General features: G+C 36.3%; 1 protein-coding gene across 1 annotated transcript in view; it reads left to right on the plus strand.

The window, feature by feature from the left end:
* Positions 1-10,642: 10,642 nt before the first annotated feature.
* Positions 10,643-20,507, plus strand: part of LOC308707537 (leucine-rich repeat and fibronectin type-III domain-containing protein 2) — a gene marked incomplete at its 3' end in the record, with an annotated part of 33,645 nt that continues 23,780 nt past the window's right edge. Inside the window, exon 1 of the mRNA XM_081394097.1 lies at positions 10,643-10,749. The remainder of the gene's footprint in view (positions 10,750-20,507) is intronic.

A 20,507-nucleotide genomic window follows, 5' to 3' on the forward strand; every position in this document is an offset into this window, starting at 1 on the left:
CTTCCCGTCAACACGCTGGATTGAGCTTATTCACACTGCATGCCATTTTTCAGGCTTTAAATAGTTTACGCAGAACTGGGGGAGGGAAAGGGGGACGGGTAGCAAGTGGAAATAAATTGAAAGGTATTGTGTGGTTATGCTGCAAAAAAATCTCCCTTCTTAAATGTCAACTTAATGTTGCATGCTGTGAAAGCCCACCTTACTGGCTTTTCTTTAACGCTTGTTTTTGTGTCGGTTGCCAGGGGGCACACATTCAATTCACAACCCAACACCAGTTGATTTATTTCAGCATACAAACATGAAATATAATTTCATTTTCTTTAACACAAGATTTCCCATTGCCAAGACCTCAAGCAAAAACCTTATAACAAACTCGTACTTCTATGAGTAAGAGTTCGCCAACATCTAAAATTCTTTTGGGATGGATCTTCATGACAGCTTCATTAATAAATGTTTCATATACCAGTCGTACAAATGATCTAAAATATATACAAAAGAGTTAAAAATACAAACTAAATAGTTCTGCTAGGAGCATGAACTGGAAGGTTTTACTCTTCCAAAACAACTCTATGTATCTTCTAGTACATGCCTGTATATAAACATAACAAACAAGAAGATTAGCGCCCCCTAATGTTGGGGTAGTATGACAACAACACAGTAAAATATTCAGCTGTTACAACCTAAAGATTTTCATGGACAAATCCAGTGCCCATTGTCCATAAAGTTTGTTTCTCTCCTCCTTGCTCTTAAAGCAAAAAAAGGCTCAACATTTAACTTTTTCAAAAATGTCATTTGATGCAGTGTGTAATATAGCTGTTCATGAATGTAAAAGGTCTGCAAAGTTTGTATAAATGAAATGCATGACAAATAAAGTTGTCTCCTAAAAGAAATAATTGATTCTGAGCTGCCGAAAAGAGTAAGCAATTCCAGTTTTGTTTCCTGTTACAAACCACGAAGAACGCCATCGTTCTTGTTTGTATCGCTGTGTATCAAGCGCTGAGGAAACCTGAAATTCAGATTAGGTAGACCAGTCACAACAGACTGGGCCGTCTGGCCAATCAGAGCGAAGTATTCTCATGGAAAGGAGGGGTTTAGAGAGACTGAATCTTCGAATAAACCGTTTTAAGACTTTTTGAGAAATGAGGTGATGTGCGTGTGTGTTTTTTTTTTTACCTTGCATGCATGTAAAACTATTCTAGGCGACCTCCAAAACAAAATTAGGATCCTTTAAAATAGCATAATTGGTGCACTTTAAACAAGTGTTTAAAACGCATAATTGCACCACTTCGAGAAGATGTGTAAAACAGGCCCAATCCTGCAACACAAGCATCATTTTGAAATCTCCCAACAGAAACGTTAAAAAGTTATTCAATGCCAGTTTTAATGCAGGAAAAAAATCAATCCGTTTATTGTCTCTTGAATAAAATGAGCCTCTGGATATTTTGGTGGTTTAAACAAAGGAAATCAAGGACATGGCGACTTTCAGGATAATTTCTTGGGTCTGGGTATGATTATGATTTACACTCTCTGTTCACCCGCAGTTTGGTTTCATTTATTACGGGTTACTGCTGACTTTATAACAGCTTGCCTTTGTGAGATGCCCCGGATTTCATCATTCTGGTCTAGATACACTGATGTTTCGCTCACGTAGTTGAATACCAGCGGGGGCTAATGCTAATGATGCTAACCAGCCACACCTTAACATTCTGGTTGTATCCATTACCTTGTCATGCATATGAAGGACGTTAGTCACATTACAATTTTTGTATTCATGTCGCTGATGCAATGATACAAGCTACATTTGCTTACACAGAACCTCAAACTTAAGCTTGCCAGAGTATTCTATTGTTGCCTTGCAAGCAGTAGTATTTACTTTAATATCCTTGCAGTGTATTGAAAAAACACACAATACACTTATAACATAAGTATTACTGCAATCCAATCGATACAAATAACCAAGAAAGATGGCATGTGTCAAGTCAAATGAGAGTTCAGTTTGGCTTCATTTTGTCACTATGAGGATTTGCTGTTATCTAGAACCGTGTGATCCTTCCTCTTAGATTTATATTCAGCATTTCAGGTAGGAGTCACCAATACTGAACTACAGTACAAATAAAAAATAAGCCTCTTTATTATATTCTGTACATATTATATTCAGACCCGATGGATGTGGTACTGTAGAACAAATCCTTATTATGCATTAAACATTGATTGAACTGACGACATTAGGCTTGCCAGTATTCATTGTTTGCGATAATACACACATGCCCATAATACAGTGAATGTTTGCAGTCCAGCATGGTAGTCTGCAAGAACTCCGGCATTAGAAAAGGGTAGTATGTGGTATTGAAATAAATAAAAAAAATGCAATGTGCGAGCCTGATTTTTATTACTTTTGTGGCCTTCCTTCAATAGGAAGCACATTATATTTCTAGGTTATTTTATTACCCAGTGAACATTACTGATCCCAAGTAACATCTCTTTCCGACATGCTGCTCATAGCAAGAAAAGAGACACTGCATTGAACCCAGCGGCCCCTCTTAAATTGCAGAACCTAGATAAGTGGACATGCCCATGGGCCTCAAGCAAGAGGCACATAATAACAACATGGAGGAATATGATAAGCTCTTATCTGAGGGGCACTTGTCCCAAACCTAGTGGAAAACGTGATTACACCTCTCTACAGGAGAACCAAGAGTGTAAGGTAGTTGTAAAAACAGCCTCCTGAACTAAGGCTATGTCTAATATTAGGCCAACTTTCAGTCAACATTAAGTCAACTTTGCAGTTTGATTTCAATCTGTAAAGAAAAAGAATATATGATCTATTTCTGAGGGCTATGATCAATGTTAGCTGTATCTACTGTATGCATCACAGCATTGATAAAAAAACAATCACTGGGGTTTAAAATAATATTATAAATGAATGTCCATGGGAGATAGCGTGTTTCTACATGTTCACTATCTATTTCCCTGAGGATGTTCCCCTATATAAGCTGCAACACTGTGGAACTAGCTTTACATCAATATTCTTGAGACCAAACACAAGGTCATAAGCCAAATGAAACTTCATGAAATGCAATAGTCACTTCATGATATTGATTCTGTTCAAAGGCATCTCTTTTGATGGCATGACAAGAGCAATTTTTATTTACTGTCTGACTTCATAGTATCAAAGCTACAGTTGTATCAAATTCACATTATCTGGGTCACAATAGTACATGTGCTTTAACCTTACCTTTACCTTCACATGTAGTGGTTGACTGATATTGATTTTATTGGTGGCCGATGCCGACATAGTGCAACAAAACCACTTTCCAGATCTTGACGAAGTTGCTTTTATTGTCTTTTATTACAAGCATATTTTATTTAAACACATTAACAGGCAGATATATTACAGTGGCCTAAATGTCAAACTAATTTAAAGATAGTAAAAATACATGCATAAAGCTGAAATTAAATTTATATTTATTTTACTTAATATCTACTTAATAATTATAATAAAGAAACATTATAAAGTAATAAATATAATATTAATATATAAATATAAAATATATAAAGAAATAAATGTCACACAAACAGACTTAAATGTTTCTGTAATCCTCTTACAGTATTTTTTCAGTATTTTTTAAAATTCCCTCAATCATGTGCATGCAAAACAACAACAACAACAACAACAACAACAACAACAACAACAACAACAACAAAAACATAGGGTAACACAGGCACTATTTATTTAAGGAGGCACATGTTCCTTCCGATTTTTAAATGCAAAAAATCTAAAGGGACTCTTGCTAACAAGTTTGAATGAGAATTACACCTCTGCAGGCATATTGTACTTTTTTCTTTAATATATTTTGCAGCTGATCAATGGTGATGTAAGGTTAATCAAAGGGCCAATGAGCTGTTGGTTTCACAATAAAGGTCATAGTCAGGTAAAAATGTTACTTCTGTTGGCCATATTGAAAGCTATAGATGTTTTCTGACCATAGATCTAATGTATACTATTGTATACTATATGTCCTTCTGAAATCAAATCAACTCCCATTGGACCAATGAGCTGGCAAAGCTTATTGTCATTTATTAAATTTTTTTGCATGCAAAAAAGTGTGAAGGATTTTCATGATAATTTTTCTATGCCACATAATAACTTAATAATACGTTCTATGCACGAACGCTGCTGACGTTTTTCCGGAAGAATCTCAGCCAGCGTCTTTACTTCCGCATAGCCCGTTCTATAGCGAAGTGTACTGGCGGCAAAACTTTCATAAAATTCATTTTCTCAGAAACGGAGACAACGATTTTAGAAACCGATTCGCTAGTCGCATTTCGCATGATTTGAGAGAATACTCAGCCTCAAAGTTGTCGATGTTGCTCGAAATATATAATTTAAAGCCCTTCTCTTTCTTACTCTTAGGTGTAACAGCTAACTGCCTCATAATATTGTTAACATCATTCACGTTAACCGCTGGAAGTTCTTGTAAACAACGAGTGTAATTTGCCATTATCTCCACCGAATGCATAAACGGCTTCCGACGCAGCACCGGATGTAACTGGGCGGCTGAGACAAAACGCAGAAGCGATCGTGCATAGAGCTAATAGCTTAATGCTATTAAACTTTTTGTTTGCCTCCAGAGTTGAGGAAAATAACATCTGTGTTTCTTAGCTCAGCCAGTGTAACTTATTGAACAGAGGCGCAAAGGTTAGCCCAGGTTACTTCTATAATAAGAGTGGGCTTGTTTTTTGTCAGGTGGCTGAGCAACTCCCATTTTGTGTTTGGATTTGTGTGCGGAGCCTGCTCTGAAACCTCTGACCCTCATAAAGCCTCTGTATTGACGCAGGCAAATTGAGGCTGTCTCACACCATGTGGAACAGACTGTTCTTTCAGATGCGCCATTCTCAGTATTCTTGCTCATTGGGTGCCTTTTTAGCCATTTCTTTGTTCTTTTTTTTTTTTTTTCAAGAAACTGCTTGTTTTGAATCTTTGAAACTTCTTATTTCGAATCTTGAATCAACATTGTTTTTAGGGATGCTCTGATCAATCGGCCGATAATCACATTCTATGAATCGATCTGTAGTCACAAAGCTTGGCTGATTTCACGAGCCGATTGCAATTTAATGATGTAAAACCTTAAAAAATCGCCACCAACGCACATGTAAGCAGTATACAGATGAGGCTTTTGCACCACGTTATGGTTTGTTCCTATGCAAAACATCAGTAAACCATTAGCCTGGCTAACGTCATGGAACCACATGTTCATTTTCTCGTTTTTGAGGCGTGGTTTACGAATGCCCAGAGCCGTTTATTGGGCGCTACGAATGTCTATCAAATGCGCCTGTACGTAGCTCATAGCCAATCGTTTCAATTATACCAGATGACGTATGTAGAGCGGCAGAAATTCGACGAGGAAGAAGATGAAATAAACTTGCGTTCTAAACTACTTAGAACACTATCTAAGGCTGCATCGAAAGGTAACTTTGCGTCTGATGCCATGTTGGATCCATAGATATAAACAAACTGCTTCAGTGTGTCGCATAGACGTCGTCATCGTCTTGCTGCTCCCTCCCCGTTCTGTGATTGGTTACCTTTTTGAGGGGAAAATCTGGTTCATGGTGTCCAGGCTGCCTAGCAGCGTGAATAAAATCGTGCTGCACGCAAGGCAACATGGGGAAACCCAGGCTAGTAAACCATAGTAAATCACACATCTTTATTTAGAACGGGTTGTCTTGATTCAAACAAGCCCACACACAACAATTCTGGGTTGGGGCAACTTACCCTAAGGGCTTAACTGTATCTTTTAAATTATACATCCGCATTTTTGTATCCCTAACCACGGACAGTCGGATAAACAGAGGGTTATTAACAAAACAGTTATTGTTAGAGTAGGTTTATCACTGAAAATTGTATCATACTTTGTCTACTTTTTAAACGGCATAATGGTAAAAATGGAACACTATGGCAACAGCTTTCTTACCCGTACGCGACAGCGTTTTGCTTCGGGTGGCCTAAAACACTATCAGTTTTTCCATTGCTACATTCTCTCTGCATTTACGATTCTTTGCAGCCTTGAGCCACTGAATACACCACGCTGGATCCTTCACTGGAAACAAAATAAACTCATTCCTGATAATCATTTACTCTTTAAATTATTGCATTCAAGAATAATACAAGTCGATACCATTATGACTAAAAGTTTGCTAAGAAGTATTTCCTACTAAGCCTATCCAATAGGAGCAGACTGGTAGGAGTGGCCTTGGAAGGCAACGTGCCCAGTGCATTATGGGTGTTGCAGTTTTCCTACCCATTTTTTCAAAAGGGAAGACAACAGACATCATCAATTCATCAGAAGGGATTTTGTGCCATCTATGGTCAAGAGACCATAAAAAAAACTTAAGGTGATGTGATAGTCACCTTACCCTGTCTTACTGTATAGTATATTATATTTGTTGTTACAACTTGGTTTGTTCTGTTTAGATGCACTTTTATGTTTTGTAAAGCACAATGAGCAGTAAGCTCTTTAAATTAAACATTGTGATTATTAGTAGTAGTAGTAACTTGGTAAATTGCATGATATGGCCATGTGATATCAACATGTTGGCAGACACACTTTTTTTTTGAGATATGGAGAACTTTTTTAAATTATGATTTCATCAATTCAAATACACTGGCCAAATCAATTAGATAAACATGATAAACTAAGTTCAGTTTACTAAGATCAAAAATATTTGTTTTCTTCTTTTTTATTGTGAATAAGGGGCGACCCACCAAATCTTTAAATGTGGATTTTTTTCATCTTCTCATATTAGCTAAAATTGGTATCATTGAAATGGAGCCAGTCATCCATCAAAAGAAGATGCATCTCATAATGTTCTCACTGTGACTGAAAAAAACACAAAGATGCATGCAAAACAGGCGGTGTGTAATGATATGGAACAGGCTGTTATGGAAAATCTGTCGTCTTAAAGTGTGAACGGCCTAGGGTGTTTTCCTTTTTTAAGTTTAATCTAATGTTAATTGATGATATTTCAACAGTTGTTCTCTTGAGGCTCAGCAACTGAGTGTTCATCTCAAGAGCCTCTTTTAGCCAAACAGGGGTGTTTGTTTATTCTGAATGCAAATGTCAGAGTTTGTCACTGAGCGCTTTACTGCATCTTTCCTCATTTATCTCTAAAGTCTCTTTTAAAAAGGTCAAATCCCTCCATTAGATGCTGATGCTTTTAGATATTACAAGCAATTTGTACTGTTTCATTTAATTGTGAGTATTCAAAATACTTTAAACAATTGTTTTCTTTTGTAGTCATTTTTATTTTTTTTTTTGTTTTGGTGTTTCATAAATGCATTTAAGTGCAGGTCAACCATTTTATGTCAGATACCACTGAGCTTGAGTTTAGGATCATAGTGAGATTTAAACATACGTTTCCTAGAATGCACGATGGCTGATTTTTATTGTGTCCCACAAAAGTAGATTGCATCATATTATGCAAACACACACACACACACACACACACACACACACACACACACACACACACACACACACCGTTCTATTTAAAGAGCTGTCAATACCCGACCCATCTGATGTCGTCTGCATGGCTGCACTGACTTGAAGCCGAATAGGGAATACGCTTCACATGTGATGCGGTAAACTGGTGTGAAGGAAATAAAAAAAAGAACACTAGCCAGACTTGAGCAAGCGTGCTGCTAATCCGACTCTGAGCATATGGAAATTGTTGATGCCTCAGAGCAAAAAGAAATGCAAATGGAGGAGTGTGGAAATTGTTTTCCAAATTGTCATGTTTTGCTCTTATCGGCATCCTCGCTGGAATTATTTGATAAAGTGGGATCACAAACAAATGTTCGGATAGAATGAAATTCATGTCATTATTTACTCACCCTCATGTTGTTTTTGCACGACTTTCTTCTTTGGAACACAATGCATGAATGCACAAAATGATGACCACTCTTTTCCAGACAGTAAATGAGGACTGACAAAAATGTTTGCAATAATATTTTCATAAATATTGTTCATGTGACACATGATATGTTCCAAGTCTTCTGAAGCTATGATTGTGTGAAATTGAATACACTATTCACTGATGATCTATAATTCACTCCAGTTGGTTGATAACAATGCAAGTGGGATATTGAGTCTCAAGAATTTTCTCAGTTCAGTTCATGGATAAAAAAAATAATAATAATTCAGACTAGTTTTATGATCTTGATCAATCAAGTGATTGAAAAGATCTGACTCAATAAAATGATCTGTTCATAAACCAGACATCACTGTTTCTCACGAACATGCCAAGAAGAAATGTGTGGATGTCCTTGGAAGATTTTCAGTGAATAATCACTTACATTTCTATTGTATGTATTCAGCCCTCAAACTGAGGTTATTATAAGGCCCTGGAGTTACATGGACTTCCAAAGGCAGAGGATTTGAAGAATCAGCGGTTAAATGCAATTTAAGCACTTCTCAGTAGTACAACCACAGCTTTTTGTTGTATTCTCGCTATTTTTTATAACGACTGCTTTCTAAACTGTGCAGTCCGATGCAGTTCAGTGTATTAACGGACATGCAGTTTTTACAGTGATGCAGAGAAATTACATTATAACCTAACATCTGAAATGTAAGAGAGGTATAAAATAGAAAAGTGACCACAGTGAAAGATGTTGAGCTTCCAAAGGTGGTTTGGGTCGATCAGCTTGTTGTTCTTGACTGCCAATATCGAACTTGGGCTTAAACTGATACAGTAACACCATAGTGTAATACAGTGTCGTTATATTTCCGACAAATGTTCAGAGTGGTAGATGAGAGTAGACTACCCTTTTAGAAGGTTTTAAAGACACTGATACTAAAACAGAGGATGAAAACAGGTGCTGCAACAATGTAAATTATAAGATTTAAATAAATAATGTAAATGTATTCCAGTAGACTCCCTAAACAAAATTATGAGCCTATAAATATTTACCCCCCCCCCCCAAAAAAAAATAAAATCATACAAAGTAAAAAGATAATTTATTAAAAAGAACATACCATACCTAATATTATATATATATATATATATATATATATATATATATATATATATATATATATATATATATATATATATATATATATATATATATATATATATATATATATATATATATATATATATATATATATATATAAACATACCCAGTATGTTTCTTTCTTTTTTCTTTGAGTAGTATCATTTGATTTTATACAAACTAAACAAAATGCATTTTCAGTGCAGAATGTGGAGGTTTTGAAGGTTGACAGCCACAGTCCTGACTCACCCTTAATTATATTGAAAGAAATAGACAGTATTTCCTCGAAAATGCATTATTGTTAAAGGGTTAATTCACCCAAAAATGAAAATTATGTCATTAATGACTCACCCTCATGTCGTTCCAAGTCCGTAAGACATCCGTTCATCTTCGGAACACAGTTTAAGATATTTTAGATTTAGTCCGAGAGCTTTCTGTCCCTCCATTGAAAATGTATGTACGGTATACTGTCCATGTCCAGAAAGGTAATAAAGACATCATCAAAGTAGTCCATGTGACATCAGTGGGTTAGTTAGAACTTTTTGAAGCATCGAAAATACATTTTGGTCCAAAAATAACACATTTTTTATTAAACTTTATTCTTAAAATTCTAACTAACCCACTGATGTCAACCCATTTTCACCCATTTTCAATGGCGGGACAGAAAGCTCTCGGACTAAATCTAAAATATCTTAAACTGTGTTCCGAAGATGAACGGAGGTCTTACGGGCTTGGAACGACATGAGGGTGAGTCATTAATGACATAATTTTCATTTTTGGGTGAACTAACCCTTTAAGTGAGGAAGTGTTAACATGAGGATACTTGCCCTAGAAATTACTTTCTATGGAAAGAAAGAAAGAAAAAAAAAAGAGAGAGAGAGAGAGAGAGGCTGGGCATTATTATTACAGGAGAGGTATAAAGATAAGAATTCATACATAGAAACAGGATATTACTGGAGCTCCTCTTATTATTGGTCTCATCATCTGAAATGACATCCTCCCTCTTTCAAATAAACATTACTTGGAAATGAGTGTGTTTTGCTTGTCCACCCATGACAAGTGAAGAGACTCTCTCCAGTGAGGTACAAAAATTATGGCACATTACACTGTGTCCACACAACTACACAAAAGAACAGAAAAATAATAATAATAAGAATAGTAATAAAAAGAGGCCGTGAGCTTTCAAACACATTCCCTCCGCTTCAGCGTGTCATGTTCCATTATAGTAGAAGCGTGTTGATCGACAGACCATCTGACATCGTGGAGAATGCTACACAATACTTTATATTGAGCTAACATAAATCTTATTGTGACCACAAAGCTGCATTTAAACCCCTGCTGTAAAAATGTAATTTAATAAATAAACTTTTATCTGGACGTCCTGGGGATTTAAATGGTATCACACTGTTGTAGAAGCAAATATGGACGTCAAAGGAAAATAAATCACAATTTTAAAGATAGCTTGTTTGTTAAATCCAAACATCCTGGTATTTGTGTAGAAAGCAAGAACATTTAGGCGATGTTTTTAACATGTACTTTATGCATTGTTGAACGACAATAATTGTGATATTTTTTCTGCCTTTTTGTTGTAGACTGAGAGCTTTTTGTTGGATAAGGTGTGAGCCTGCTGAGAGCATCTGAGAGTGTGTGAAATCAAGGCTGCGAGAAGGAACCATATGGCACAAAACACAATATAGGTAAGAATGAAGTACTTGTTGATGTGGAAGTGTGAATGTATTCACGTCCTTAGATTCAGCCAATCTACACCTGCTTTACCTGTGCTTTTTGTTTTATGAAAGTGATGAAGAAAGCTGGAGAGATGTTATCGGTTTAAGCTTATGCATCGCTCAGTGTTTGTTTTAGGAGAGAGACCTTGAAGATGTGTTGGATTATTTTAAAGATCATGTTTGTGTCATTGTCCCCTTGAGAAGGGCGCTTGGCTACTGGTTGGTCCCTAAAATGAGTTGACTGTAACTTGAATTAGTGTTTTTTTAAGGACAATGAAGCATTTAGGATTGTTACGTCTGTGATTGACTCTAGAGAGCATATTACAACCATAATTTTTTTGTATGAACCAAAAAATTAACCAAAATCAACCAAAAATTATTTTGTATGAACCAATTTGTTTTTGTTTTTTCGGGGACTGGACATTTATTCACCTTATAGACATGGTATGTGCATGGAATATGTATATATAATGAGATATTGAATGGAATATGTAATGGTCCATGTCTGGTTGCTTTCAAGGTTGAGGAATTGCTCTCCCTACTGTAAGCTGTAGTTGTAGAAATATGTTGCTAACTGTTCAAAAGCAGCAATAATATTTTGGAAATAATATTAGTCTATACCTATAGTATACATGTGCCTGGGGAAAAATAGCCTCAAACTCCATTTAAAAAGGCAGTTCAGAATATACAGTAACATTGTTTCACACATTGTTTCTCATCTGCATCTGAATACATTTCTACTACAAATAATGTCAGGGACATATATCCCTCTTCTCACATCACAGGATATCTATGATTTTACAGGAATCTTTCACTTAAAAGTATGAGTATGATGATATTTTGATCCACATCATTTTCCACATAGAAATATTTGTGACAGTAAATCTAATTTATTTCTCATATTCACCCAGAGATGCAATGCAATATACAATAAAATATCTATCCATATGGCAATTTAGCATCAGTCCCTTCGACTTACTAAAGATAAAAGAAAACGAACCGCAGATAAAAGTCACTGGGAGCAATGGCAGATGAGTTTACCATCAAGAGCAATAGACATGTTCAGAGAGACTACTATCTGTCTGTCTGCATGTAGCTTTGTCTCCCTGCATTCATTTTTCAAAAGCAGGATGCACAGATGTTAAGCCATTTTTAAACCAGTGTGATTGTTGTAATAAAAAATGTATGGGAGACTGCATCAGGGAAATTATAACAGGAGCAAATGTAGCAAACTACATGTATTCAATTTCAAATAAGTTCAAGTACAAATGAGTTTCACAGCACATGCTCAGTAAAGTCATCTCTCTGCCTGTGAAAACGAATTGTGATCGTTTCACTTTACTACGATTTCCAACATTTTCATATCTTTGTCTCAATGTTGTTGGGTAAAAGATAACATGAATGACAGATGTTTACTTACATTGTTACCAGTTACAGTTACCATGTTGGTTTTCCATGTTTTATGGGGACGTTCCATTGACATAATGATTTTTATACTGTACAAACTGTATATTCTATCACCCAACCCTAACACAACCCTTACAGGAAACGTACAGGATTTTTACATTTTCAAAAAACAAAACATCACTTATATGATTTATAAACTGTTTTCCTCGTGGGTACCAAAACATTTCCCCACAAGGACAAGGGTATTGGATACTGCCATCTTTGTGGAAAAATATTGTCCCCAGAAACACACACAAGAACGCATGCACGTACACACACACACGCAAGATAAAAAAATGGAAACAATCCCATAATGTTGTAATTAGTAATATTTAAATATATTACAGCAGCAGTTGTATTAATTGTGCTCTTATAATAGGTGGATTATTATTTTATTTTTTTTATAATTGCTCCAAACTATGTCCATATTGCAGGGGTTATTATCACAATAGGTCTTCTATTAAATTTAAAATTATAATCTTATCTGTTTATAAGCCTATTCATGTTACAGTCACTTTGGAACATATAAATGGTTCTTATACCAAAAGGAGTAGTAGATGTAGTTTTTGAGTTATACAAGAAAAAGTAAAAGTGCTACAACTGGTCTCCCTGCCATTTATTGTAGAGCAGGAACAAAAGCTAGCAGGGAAGGATACTTTTGTATTCTCCATCAGTTCGTGTGTTCTGTCATGGTAGTTTTTTGGTAATAATGTGACATGACACATTATTGAAGTGCACATAGCATGAGAAAATGTGACACAATGGCTTCTTCAATTTTCTGTGCCCGTCAACTGTCAGAAAAAGGTCTGTTGAATATTCATTGCGACTGAAATAACAGCAGTGGATGTTTCACTCTGTTCTTTCAGTTCAGGGGATTTTTATTACATAATCAGAGATGTTATTAATGTTCATATTTCAGTTCTTTCCCAATGGGAAATTCAATGTCATATATATTTTTACCTTTAGATCATTGCATCTACATTGTGAGTATACATATCAAATTAAAAAAAGTCTTATGCTATGACAGATCTAACTTCACAGATGCACCATCAGGGGAAATAAGTAGAATTTTTTCTTTTTTTTTTCTTTTTTCTTTTTTTTTGTAAGCATCAGCACACCTACAAAGAAGCCTTTAGATCTTAACATATATATATATATTTCATCAGTAGGCTTTTACAGCTAACCTTTTAATGTTTATTTTTCCAAGAATACATTATTCTGCTTCTCTGTGGCAAATTAGCTTGTGTAGGCACAAAAACTATCAGAACAGATCAGTTACATTCAGTTCATCTATGCAGAGAAGAAAATATCTTGATATTGAGTTTTGAAGAACATGGGCACAATGGCTGGGTGGGCACAGTTTTCTTTAAGGATGTCTTTATATAATATTTTGAGAAATCTATCTGTTAGAACTTTATATTCCAGCATAAGATCATATAGCTTCAAAGTTAACAAAAATGAACTAAAAGCCACAAATTGCACTTTCCTTTAAAGGTGCAGTAAGCAATTTATGAGAAACACTGTTGAAAGTGGATCGGACTGAGCAGCAAAACACACTTGTAGCCACTCAGCAGTGGGGGGCCTGTCCTCTCATGATGGGTTAGGAGAAAGAGTGAGATTTGAAGAAAGACTGTAGAAAGAGAGATGGCTGAGAGACATTACAAAAGAGAAAAGCTCAGAGGAATTTCACTGGAAAAAGAAGGGTGATGATCAGCCAAGAGCTTTAGGAACCGCGTTAATAATAGAAAAGCTTTCCAGCGGGAAGGCCTGGAACTGGACGTGAGGTTGCGTTGTTTCTGTTCCATACTTGAGTAACATTGGTTGTGCTGTTTCACAGAACCGAGATATACTGTTTCTGTAATGTTAGCTCTAGTAACAGCACAGTTTTGAGTGTCATTGTTTGTCTGGAGCTGGTGTGCTGGCGACTAATAACTAACATAGCTGTATATATTCTTGTGAACTGTATGTTCATTTTTTTTTGTCCTTCCTTGTCATTCATTCACCATCTTCACTTTGTTTTATCTGTCACATTATTTTGCTTCGCTTCAGCTATCAGCTGTCACACAAATCTGTCAGCATTGGTCTAATTAGGCTGAAGACGGTTTTGGGAGGCTGAGAAGTTGCTGTTGTGAACAATGTGTAGTCCTCCTCATATTCTGTATGGAACTTCACGTGTCACTTGCAGGCATTGTTTATTTAACTGCTCCTGCTCTTGCTAAACTATGTCCTTGACTGGTTCAACTTTCATGGACTAGGAGCACATGCATTTGGAAACCTTTGGGAATTAATGGCAGTATTTAAGCAAAGACTCAGCACATTGTAAGGCTTGAGTTTTAGTATCAGCGCGTTTGCATGTACCTACCTTCAATTCTCAGTGCTGTGAAAACAGCTGCATATAGGGACATCCCGCGTGACTTCACGCCATTTGGAGCAGCCATCTTAATGGAATAGAAAATGCTAAACCGCCGGTGATACTCATAGACAGTATATAAACTACAGTGATACTACAGCTCGTCGCGAAATATTCCTATCATGCCCGAGCGATGCTGAGCAGTTGGATGCGATCAGATACGTGATCATACAAAAGGAATATCTTTATACCGTATCCCAAAAGAAACAAAATGGAGAAACAAGTGGTTGGCGGCAATAAACAGGCAAAACGCTGATGGTGGTGTTTGGCTTCCAACTGTTTATGATATAAGGTACAAGAAGTAAAATGTAAACAAATTATAAAAGTGCATGTAAAATATACAATAAAGTTTAGTTGAAATTATACAAGGTTACTTGACTTTTTACGTCTATTCAGTTTTTGTAACATGTCCATGACAACCGATAGCCTGCTAAGCTTTTGTATGCTTTTAATGAAGCTCCGGTGTAGCGTGATGGGAAGTGAATAAGGTAGCTGTAAATGTCACCGAACTCAATGTCAGGAAGTTTTTCTACACATTAAATGCCTGTAAAAAGAACTTGTGGTGCTTCATATGGATCTATGATTCCTAATTCCTTTATCTTCCTCTTGTATATATACTTGTATATATATCTCTTTTTGTGATGCTAATAAGTGCGATGACATGACGTGAAGAGTTAGCTGACGGCCGCTGCGCTAATAATAGTGGTGGGGGGAAAATCGATTCTGTTCAGTAGCGAGATATTTTGCGCACGCAATTATATCAATACTGTAGCGCAAAGTATTGCAATATTTAGGCTAATTATAAAATAATTGTACTAATAATTATATTATAATAATATACTCCCTAATATATTACCCACCCCTAATAATAGATCCATTGCCACTGAGTAGCTGACGGATGTATTCCGTCAAAATGGCTGACACGCGGCTAGGGGTCACGTGACTGGGAGATCCCTATAGGCTACATTTACCACTGACTATGGATCCAATTTTACATTTCACAGACACTATTATCCAAAGGGACTTATGGTATACATAAGTGCAGCAAATACACTAAAATAAGCTAAGATACATACTTGTGGGAGTTGTGAAGAAACATAAGGTTATTGTCTACGGAAAGCACCTGGCTGCTTAAAAACTCAATGGCATATTTATAGCTGACACTTCCTAACCTAAGACTTCACCAGGGATTTTAAAATGTGCTAAAGAATCAGAGGCTAAAAGAATAAACACATTGTTCTCCAAAGAACGATTCAGAGTTAAGGTTGCAGTAAACCACGAGAAAACCCTCAACAGACCCAGCAACAGCTTAAACGAGAAAATACATGTACACATACAACCTTAACACACAACTCTCTATGCAGCAGATAAATGACTGGCCAGAGAGCTCTGGAGAGAAAAATACAGTCCTTACTTTAAGTGATGTTGGTTTCAGCATTGGATTCTAGTGTTCTAGTGGGCTGCTTAAATTAATACCACATTATTTGACCACCAAGTGCTGCTTCATTTTGACTACTCACACCAATTTGATCAACCAGCTTCATCAGAAAGATCATGCTGTAATGAGTATCACTACCCTGTTGTGTTCGCTTTTTGCTAGTGGACAGAATGACTGTGCTGGTCTACCAGGCAGACTAACACCAAACCAGCATAAACTAGCATGGATTACCATATTTAATGGTAAAAGAAACAAACCAAGCTAGCCAACTTTTAGGCTTCCAACCAGGTGTGTGTTTCACATACAAATAGTTCTGTCAGGAGGACCACTATCGTCAAATACGATTGACAATTAGCATATAGTTAGGATTGGCGGTATAGTTTTGTTCTGGGCGAGAACTCCCTGCGCATCCATGCAGCCTAGCATGGATAAGAGAAGGGAGAAAAGCAATAACCCTGAACAGAACAAAACCAACATGAATGTATTGCAGATATCATTAATTCAAGATTCTAAAGTACAACATAATTCGAGAATTTATTCTGATTCAAGCGATTCAGAATGCCAAATACTGACTGGACGAGGAGGAGCTGGGGATGGAGGAGGGTAATTAGCTCCTGAGAAACGCGATAGCTGCTGATAAAACTGAAGGAACTTATATATGTATACAGTGATAGGCGTCGTATTCCTATAGGTAGACGTGGATCAGCTGAGAGTCACTGATGCGAGCTTGACTAACGTGACCTGCCAGAACTGACGCTACGCTTGATTTAACTCACTGCTTAATCACTATATGACACATTGGAGAAATAATCTAGCCATGTTTCTCAAAACTGTATGGTCGCACTTACGCCACTTGAACCATGTTAGTTCCTGTTACGCACCCCAGGTGTGTTAAAACTAAAATGGAAACTCTTGTCAAACATGGTGAATAATGAATGCACATGCAAATACTGTACATCAGACAAGCTCAGAGTAGAATAAGGAAAGATCCCAGTGGCTCAAAGCACCAGCTAGACTGACACAAGACTCCAGAACCAGTCAACCTCAAAAACTTGAAAGGTGTTGTAAGCAAACACAAAGAAAAATCTATATAAATACCAATACACATCACTTAGCAGTGTTGTGCAGTGCAGTCAATGTCTCAGGAGCACCAGGAAATGCTCCAACCATTCAATCAATTCAGTTACTTTTTATTTTAATGTTTACAAAACTCTCATTATCTACTGAAATTTTTCCTTGACTTGCAATCAAATAACTGCAGGCAAATCACTTTCAGGAATCCAGCTACTGCTCCTTTTCTTAACCTGACCCCTCGCAAATCCCTGTGGAAATGAGACCGGATCCATCACAACTGTGGCCTTGAGCAAGTCACTTAACCCCAGGTTTCTCAAGAGGGGACTGTGTCTGTCAAGAGTTCATGGTTCTGTTCTGACGTTAAACACTGGCAAATTACATCGGTTGCATGTCAATAAATAAAGATTGTATTTTTTAACAGTGCAGAAACACTACATTAACGCTGTTGCGATATTGTTGTGTTGTCAATTTGGAGTTTGCTTTGCTCATGTTGTTGTGCTATGGCCCCAGTGGTGACCATTTCAAGATCGGCATTCATATTTCATATTGAAGGCTCATCCTTATGCACTTGAGGAATGGATAAGGATGTAGAGAAGTAATCCTCATATAAATAAAACAAGCAGAAAGCACAACTACATCTCAGCGTGCCTGTACTCAAGACTGGGACATAGTGTACAGTATAGTGTACCCATTTGTCTGTAAGTATCCTCTGCTTGGTACTTACTGTATGCAATTACATTAAGTGAACACAAGTGTGTTTAAATTTACACTGTAGAATTATAGTATTATAGCAACAAAGAGGATTAGAAGATTAGAAGTACAACAGACTTTATCTAAAAAAGAGACGCTGTTTTAATTAGGTGTTAATCACAGATAATTTTCATCTTGTGTAATATTATTACATATTAAAGCATTTTCATTGTTTGCTTTTTTCTGTCTTCAGCTGAATAATGTTCCATGGCAGTGTTGCAGTGTTTTGCTTTATATCATACACAATATTTTCCAAATATTATACAAACATACGCAATTCTGTTGAATTGAAACATTAATGGACTTCAATTGATTTGTCGAGATAGATTTATTAACAAACCATATACAAATACTATTAACAAAATGCAAAGAGATGAATTGTTTTGTAATAATTGTTTCTCCCTGAGTCTTTATCAGTCTTAATCATCTTTACAAAAAAAGACTCTGACTCTGCAAAATGACTAATCCAACTAAAAGTCCTTAGTCATACCTCAACAGGGTATTGTCTCTTATTACTTTGAGATTGCCCTGTTTTTTTTTTTTTGTTTTTTTTTTGTGGGATAATTATTTCCGTGGTAATTAATCAGTCTCAGAGAAAACAATTCCCTCCATTTTAATTCCTCTCCAATAGAGCGCTCATCAGTTAAACAACTCGGGAAAGAACAATCACAAAAGTAGGCCACCACTGATGTTTTTTTTTTTCTCTCACAGCAGTGCACACAATTCAGAAATTCCCCAGGAGGAGCAGCATCATTGATCTACTGAAAGCTGCATAAGTTTTCTATCCCGGGGAATCAGTGTGACAAAAGCATCAGCGTGAAACTAATGCACCCGAAATGCCACGGTTGCCGCCCAGTGTCTTTGCAAGAACCTTTGTTTGCTTAAACTGAACTCCAGTAAAACAGGGGTTACTTTTGGCTACATACGAGAGTTAGAGACTACAGTTTTCCTTTCTGCTGAAAACAGGGCACGCCGGCTTTCTGAATGTGCACTTGGTGTGTCAGCCTTTTATAGTCTTCTTCAATGCAATGCTCTCTATGAATATATTCATGTAACATCTTGCCAGAACATAGGCCTACTTAAGCCTACTATTTTTGTAACTTAACTACCAGAGTGTGAGGGCTTTGTACAAATGACTTACATGGGGTGTTCATAGAATGACCCACAGGTGCATAATGAGGTTAGCATAGTTTTAGCATGCTTGTTTTATCTCAGTTAGTCTCCCTGCAGTTTTTACTGTGAAGTGTGAAGTTTTACTGTACGTGCAATGATGTCCATGGTAATTAATCACATATTGTTTGGCACTGATTGATCGTTAGATAACCTCCTGGTTTGTTTATTATTATTATTTTTAATTAAATAATTCTAATACTATTTTAAAATTATTATTATTAGTAGTAGTATCACTTTTTACAACATAACATATTACACTTTTTACAACTCTGTTAATATGAAACTGTGGGCTGTTGATAACAGTCAGTGGTTAGAGTTTCAGTAACCTTACTAATTTGCAGTGTTCATTTTTGTTTAAAAATGTAAAAGTAAATTAGAAATGATTCTCAGTTAGAGAGATATAATAACGTGATTCAGTGAATGAGGAAATACACTGTAAAAAAAAAAAAAAAAAAAAAAGGGTAACACTTTAGTTGGTCCAATTCTCACTATTGACTAGTTATTAGCGTGCATATTACTAGGATATTGGCTGTTTATTAGTACTTATAAAGCACATATTAATGCTTTATTCTGCGTGACCATATTCTACATCTTTTAATCCTACCCAATACCTAAACTTAACAACTACCTTACTATTTCATTTTAAAAAATTGTGGAAACTGGCAATATTGGCCCAATAAATGACTTCCAAATGATTATCCCCATCCAAAAAGATGCATGTGAGGTATTCACTAAAAATTAAAAATGTATATTCAATGAACATGTTTAATTGTGCTCAGTCAATCTATCAAGTTGAAGTGAAAAATCTGTGTTGGCTGAACAAGTCCTACATCGAAAAAAAAAAAAAAACTGTAGAGGAAATTCAGGAAAACCGTTGGTATGGAAAATTCACATGTGGATGCACGGGAGAGCGAGCGTATCCTGAAAAAGCCGATGCTGAAGACTGAAACAAACATTCAGTAGAGAATACAGATATCCATTGTCACAAGTTCCAAGATGTTATGGTGAGGATTGAGCACTGAAGTTATTCTCAAACGTTTTGCTTTAGGACAGTAGGACACGTATAACGTTTAAAAGGCATTTTGTAGAATCCCAGATTCATGCATTCATGGTCATGTTTTCCCTGTTACGACATAATTATCTGATGGTGGCCAATATTTTATTTTCCTCATGTCATACATGTATAAAATACTGTTTGATCGACTTCTGAGATGTAGTTTGATATTTGTGAACAGAACGTTAGATTGCATTTGGCGTCAGCCACTTTCGGGTCTTACAGCCTTTTAATATCAAACACGTCAAGCTTGTGACTTTCTTATTCATTCATTTTTCATTGCTCATGTCAGTAACTTTAAGCAGTCCTGAAAGCTGGATATATTTACATACCAAGAAATAAACGATAAAGCAAAATCTACATCGACTGATACAAGTCTCATC

The sequence above is a fragment of the Scardinius erythrophthalmus genome (assembly GCF_964197995.2).
Source record: "Scardinius erythrophthalmus genome assembly, chromosome: 19".
In the NCBI taxonomy this organism is placed as follows: Eukaryota; Metazoa; Chordata; class Actinopteri; order Cypriniformes; family Leuciscidae; genus Scardinius; species Scardinius erythrophthalmus.